This window comes from Cynoglossus semilaevis, chromosome 2 (assembly GCF_000523025.1).
Source record: "Cynoglossus semilaevis isolate Cse_v1.0 chromosome 2, Cse_v1.0, whole genome shotgun sequence".
Taxonomy (NCBI): Eukaryota; Metazoa; Chordata; class Actinopteri; order Pleuronectiformes; family Cynoglossidae; genus Cynoglossus; species Cynoglossus semilaevis.
This window is the reverse complement of record NC_024308.1, coordinates 6,882,857-6,889,506: the sequence shown is the minus strand read 5'-3', so window position 1 is coordinate 6,889,506 and position 6,650 is coordinate 6,882,857. Positions and strand designations below refer to the sequence as shown.

Here is a 6,650-nt window from a genome sequence, read left to right as displayed (position 1 = left end):
AGGATGCTGTGAAAAGAACACAGCAACACCAGCTCACATGAGAAGGAAAAGACAAGGAGCTCAGGTCTCATTAAATCCTAATGCAACAACATGGTCTAATAGCCTGCAGCCTGGTCACCTTCAATCATCTCTGTGTGTGTGTAGGTGTGTGTGTTATTTCGCACTCTAACACAAAAACATACAGATGCAGCAGGAGGTATTTATCTGTTCATCTACATTCCTGAGGCTTCTCACCACCTATCACTGTAAGCTGTCTTACCACAGCCATTCTGAAGGACTGAACTAACGTCAGACAACCTCCACACACACACACACACACACACATACCCCATTTAAAGTAGAGCAAAGATAATTTTGAGAAACCGTAAAAACTGCATTATTTCTAATACGTTCCAAATTGGAATTTAATTTTCTGCTAACATCTAAACAGAAAGGGGTTTTTGCACAGACTTCCATTCCACTCTCAGTTCTTTCCAGTTCTTAATAGTCTATACTCTGAGATAGTGCCTTTCTTTCTTTAAACACCAGATGAAAAAAAAAAAAAAAACCCTTCCCTCAGCTCTCAGCAAGAAAATGTTTTCCCTGGGCATTAAACAGCTTTCATCTGGTGTTTAGACCAGATTTGGTCCCAGCATGTTAATAGATTCAAGGTTCTTAGTGGGATGATAAGCAGCGCATGTGGATGTTCGTGGCATTGCCTTGAGATGCAGCAACTGTGACACGGTGGGCGTTCCACAGGACCACCAGGTGCACATCTGTTGTCCCAAAATAAAATAAAAACCCAAATAATCCCACATCGTTTAAATGGGATTATTTGGGAATAAAATGTCCATTGTTGAGGCCTTTTTTTTGCAACAGACACTGCAACAGTGTCTTGTTTTGATGACCATTGGCTGTATTCATGGTTCATTGGACCAATGGTATTAAAACTGATTTTCCAACTTATTGTTTTCTAGACACTTTTTCTCATATTCTCCTCTGTTTCAACAAATCATCTCCAGTGTGTTTGCTTTAATCTTTAATCTTCAATAGACATTTATATAAAACAGCACAGGTGTGTTTGTGTAAAGGACAGATTGATATCATGCATTTGTCTCCTTTATGGACAGATGATGAATCTTCGTCCTCACACAGAGATCGTGTTCTGATGTTTTAAGGCTCAAAGCAAACGGAAAAATGCTCATATTTAAATTGAAACGTGAGGTGTTTTTTTTGTTTTTTCCAATATAACATTCTCCACATTACTGTATAAAGAGCTACAGTTAGCTGAAGCTAACTCTATCCTCTAGATAAGGCATGTCAGAAAAGGTGACCAAGGGATTTCTGTAATGTTTGTTAAATTAAAGGTGAGGTCTTAAAAAGAAACAAACATTTCACACGTCCACTTTACACATTGTGTGTGTTCCTGCTATAACTATACCTATGGAGACTTGGTTTTTAATGGTTGGTTGGTTTGGAATAAGACTGTTGTTTTGGGGAGACATTGTCCCTATGAGGACATGTTTCAGGTCCCCCCAGAGTGGAGTTATCATTTGAATCAGTGCCAGATTAGAGTAAGGGTTTAATCTTAGCCATCATGGGCCGAGGGACTAGGTTAGGCATTACTGTATGTCAACGTTACGTTCTCAGAAAACACAAAAACTAGTGTGTGTGTGTGTGTGTGTAAAGCAATTACACACTTGAAGAAGTTTGCCTTGAGGCAGGATATTTAACACTGGTTATCCATTTACCACATGTCGGCTGTACTCATTACCTTAATGTTACCCAGTAATATTCAAAAACTATACTCTATGTTTTATGTAGAACAGTATCTTTGTGGATTCAACTGAAGGGCATTTAATTGGATTAATATTGTATTATTTTAAGACGATTAATAAATGGAAACTGATACAATAAACAATACAACAAACAAAAGAAATTTACATAAACATCTAGGAAACACTCACAGCAGGTCTGCAGGTTAAAAATACGCTTGGTGTCATGATACAATTGTAACTGGACGGTCACAGCAGTTACTCCTGAGTATTTCTGGAGGGATAGGGGGTTGTAGTTTTTTATTTTAATTTCATTTTTTTAATAAAGCTAGATGCACTGAAAAGGAAACAAAGTATCCTAACGAGAGGCCACAAATAGGTCTGTTTTTATACTAATTCATATTTAAGTGCAGCTGTGCAGTGAAGGCAACATGACCATACATTCCAGGGCTTCTAGTTCTGTCACTTCTTCTTCCCAAATTTAAATATTCACCATCTGAGGGTTAAAACCCTGATTAGATCAACCCTGAACTAAAGTATTAATGATCTGCCTTAGCAGAGGAGGAGATCAACCCTGAACTAAAGTATTAATGGTCTGACCACTGTTTTTCCTAAATTTATTTAGCTTCTAGTGCAGCTTGAACTCAGATACTTTTTTTAAAAGAAGACAGCGACACTATTATGTTTACAATATTTAAACTCATCCATTTCTTGCGCCTTTTTATTTTTTGCAATAATAATAATAGCAATAATAAACACTGTATTTCAAAGGTTATTTCAGTTGATGCGCACGTGTGTATCTGGTCTTACATGTGCATACACACGCTCACACACTGCATGCAGATTTTTTTGCAGGGAGTGGTCACTCCCCGAGTTTAAACAACAGTTGAGGAGGGAGATCCTGCCTCCAGGAGCCAGCCAATCACATCACTGTATTTAAAGATGAAAGTTGGTTCCATTAAGGAAGTCCCACGTTACCCGCAGCACTCTCGACTCCTTTCACAACAGACTCTGTTTTTTCCTGCCTGTCAATGCCAGGAACCCATTAAGGAGCAGTGGTAGGGGACAAGTCAGGGAAACAATGTGAGGATGGACCACACCATTGTTCCCTGGTGGAGCGCTGTCTGAAACGTCCTGTCGTTTTACTTTATTTCTTACCAAACTGCAGTGCACGTGTCCACGGTTCATCCATAAAACCTGGATGCATTAAAAACAGTTCCTCTGTTTTTAATCACAGGAGGCTCCATCCCTACCAACAACCTCAGTGCTGCAGGGCCGGGGATTTACAAGTTCTGGCTCATAAACTGCTAACGCAAATGTGGTTTGAGGCACAAGTGCAAAACAACGCAATCACAGAGAACTTTAAAACTTTTAATCAAACGTTAAGTACCTGGAAGCATCTTTAATTGTTGGACTCCTAATGGTAATTAAGCAAAGATATTGGAAACCTGCAGCACAGAGACACGATGCCCAAAATAAATGAAAAGCAAAATCTTTAAACTTAGTCCATCAGTGAAACTTGACGATGAGGTGCGTCTTATACACGTAGCTTCATGATTTTCCATGAATACTGCAGTACTATTTCAGTCATTATTTACATTATATATAAATAAAAAAATCTATACATTTATCCTCCGATGTCATGTGATCACACTGGCTGTAGGTTTGTTTAAATGACCTGTCATTTTCTATTTTGTAAACTCTCTCAGTTAAACAGTGTAGAGTTGCAAGAAACCCATCTGTGGTGCACGAGTTAATAATCAATGAGATGAGCGATAAGGTCTCTGAGGTCATTTGATCAACACCAGACGGACTGATTCACGTTGGTTTGTCAACAGAACCAGGCTGATGGTAACATGGATTCAGAGGCTGTTACAGATGCAGGCCGTCTGTGCTCTGCTGGTAATCCTTGGGACCCAGAGACACCTGCATAGCTAATGTCAATATGCATTAATCATTTAAGACTGATGTTCCAAAGTGGCTCATTTTATTTAAAAATAAATGCATTTACATCTTTTTAGAGATCCACATCTGACACACACACACACACTCCAGACCATGTGATTGAAAAACTGACTGTTTTTTTTTTTTTCTCAAGGTATTCAGACTGTGGGAAAAGGCGGTTGAGTGAACAGCTGTGCAGCAGGTCCAAAGTCTACAACAGCACCTCTGTCCTGATAGGAGCTCAACCTCCTGCCGCTGCTGATAGTGAGGAAAACATCTCCAGCTTTGGGATATAAGCATGGTGAGAGACAGAGCTGCGAAAGCAGGCAACCACTGAGAAATTGTGTGTCAACAGAGAATGAGATTAGTAGTGCTATCCCTAGGCGTTCACTCAGCTGGTATGAGTGTGTGTGCATCTGTGTGTGTGTGTGTCTGAGTACATACTCTAGGCTGGCGTAGCAGTGATTTCTGAGTTTTTGCCATCTTTGACTGACAGAGAGGGAGAATTTGGCCAATCCTCCTCCCTCCAACAGCACAGTGAGGAAGCTCTTTAAACAAGAGTAACTTTTACACTGGGTTTAAAACAACTGCTGTGGGACTGATTATGGAAAATGTACTTTGTCAGGATGTTGGGAAACATATTTGAGACTATGGAGTTTCTGTCTAGTCCTTGAGAGGCAGAGAAAAAATCCAGCTTTACTGAAACCTTCAGATTTTCTAAACCACAAGTTTTATTCAAGGCATTAAGGACCCAGCCTATTAGGTCTCAATTCAAACAGCAGTTTTTTTGTTCATTTTCACATTTATCGGTGAAGCATGATTATTTAGCAGAGCAGGAAAAATCAGCACTCAACCTACTCTTACGAGCAATCAACACAGCAGTGTGCAGCAACAGACTTGTGCCGTGTGGGCCCAACAGATCATTTGCAGGTTGAATGGAGCCTCGTAGGAGAACTCAGTGGATGTGGATGTCAAGGTCTGGAGAATATGAACCACATGGTCGCTGCAGGCACTCAGCCAGTTCAGGCAGAGAGCACAGATTGGCAAAGACTGGCACCAGTCAACATTCACACACACGTCCACACACACAAACACACACACAGCTTATCTGGCTTAGGACACGTCCACACACACGTCCACACACACAGCTTATCTGGCTTAGGGGGAGGAGGGAGGTAGGGGAGGGGGGACACAACCTGTAACACACTACTGTAGACAAGACAGACGAGCACACAAAATGTACCACGTGTTTTGTCTTTGCTGACAGTTATGTTTAGAAAACAGTGTCGTGATGTCACGTAAAAAGAGAGGGTGAGCGGTGTGGTGACGAAGGAAGAAAAGCAAAAAAAGGAATGGAGCATCTCTGGTCAAACTTTCACTGCTTCATTTTTCAATGGCCTTGTCCATTTGCCTTCGTCATGACCAGAGACTTTCACTCTCTGTGCAGTAGGTTGACATTTCATACATGGATGACCTTCTGAGACATTGTCCATTTGCAAGTCACTCATCAAATCATCATCAGAATTAATTATTCTTACGACACAAGACACTCATGCTGACCTACACAAAAGCATTAACTCCAGAAGGTGGGGGAGGGAGGGTGTCTTACACTAATATAGATCTGCCATGTCTCCGCTCAAATGTTGCATGAGTAGATAGGCACAACATGCCCTTTAACCTGAGCGTGGTTTGAAAGCTCTAAATGTCACAGAGTACAGCTTAACACTACATTCACACACTTTGTGGCAACCTCTAAACATGTCCCATGTGTAACAGGAATGCATCGCCTTGTTAATGCACTGTAGCTGCGGTAAGAAACCCCACCATGTCCAATGGTGTGTGGCAGGCAGAGCAGAGACCAGGATTAGCTGTGGACTCCACTGAGACAGAGGGAAAAGCAGAACGATGCTGAGATCTCAGAGAAGATTACTAGCTTATGAAGAAATTGAACAAGAACCCCCTACTATATTCTATAAAATTGTGTTATACATAAAATACAAAACACACACAAAAAACAAAAGCAAAATGCAACTTGTCATTTTGCATCTAATCCAGAGCTGTTCAAATAATTCACAGGATCACAGAAGTAGACTGTCAAAATGATTGTGTTAACTGTGATAAAAAAAAGTGTGAAATTAATTAGATAACACTTTACATGCACTCAAACCGGCATTGGTCTGATAACAGCCTATCCAGTCTACACCTGTGGTTATTTACACATGCTGTGGGAAAAGTCTTTGTTTCACAGAAGCACATCAAGCTTAAAATACCATCTCAACACCCAGCATGTGGCATGTGTTTGCAGGAGCTTCATCTGTGGGCGAGAAGCCCAGCTTGTATCAGACCTGTAGGAAGTAAATCCACAGCTGACAATCTAACCGACTTCAGTTTGTGTAAAAATGTGAAGGATTTTTTTAAATCATCTAATTAACCAAAGATTTATTAGATGATTTTTAAGGAAGCCTCCCCGCAGTACCTCCGTTGACGCCCTAGGGGCTGCTGACTCCCATTTAAACACCTCTAATGAAAAACAACATCCCTTTGCTTTTTCTGCTCCGCTCCATCCTCTGCCAGGTTAGCACACCATCTACAATGTGTCTGAATCATAACCACATGTACTGTATATGTGCCCTTATCAGGCGGCAGCTGAAAAACATTAGTCGGGGCCAACGGGGAATTTGAGTGAAAACTGGCACCGCTAATGAAACGCTTTAGAGCAGGGATCAACTGGTATCCAGAGACATAAGAGACATGGACAACAGACAGAGAGAGGGAGTGATGGCAGCACAACAGACACAGACTGGTTGGCATGATTGTGAATGTACGCTGCACAAGTGAAGTGGTTTGCACGACTTGAGGAATCAGAAACAGACACAGGTTGTGAAGATACCAAAGCCCAGTAACAAAAATAAAAAAGATATACACTGACGCACAGAGTGATGATAGGTTCAT

At 40.9% G+C, this 6,650-nt stretch overlaps 1 protein-coding gene and 1 long non-coding RNA gene across 4 annotated transcripts in view; one reads left to right on the top strand and one right to left on the bottom strand.

Moving 5' to 3' along the window:
• The window catches only part of kank4 (KN motif and ankyrin repeat domains 4), a 56,880-nt gene that overhangs the window by 45,370 nt on the left and 4,860 nt on the right, over window positions 1-6,650 (bottom strand). The window lies entirely within an intron of this gene.
• The window catches only part of LOC112488393 (uncharacterized), a 7,655-nt gene continuing 3,334 nt past the window's right edge, over window positions 2,330-6,650 (top strand). Inside the window, exon 1 of the long non-coding RNA XR_003052404.1 lies at window positions 2,330-3,999. This is a non-coding gene — a long non-coding RNA (uncharacterized LOC112488393). The remainder of the gene's footprint in view (window positions 4,000-6,650) is intronic.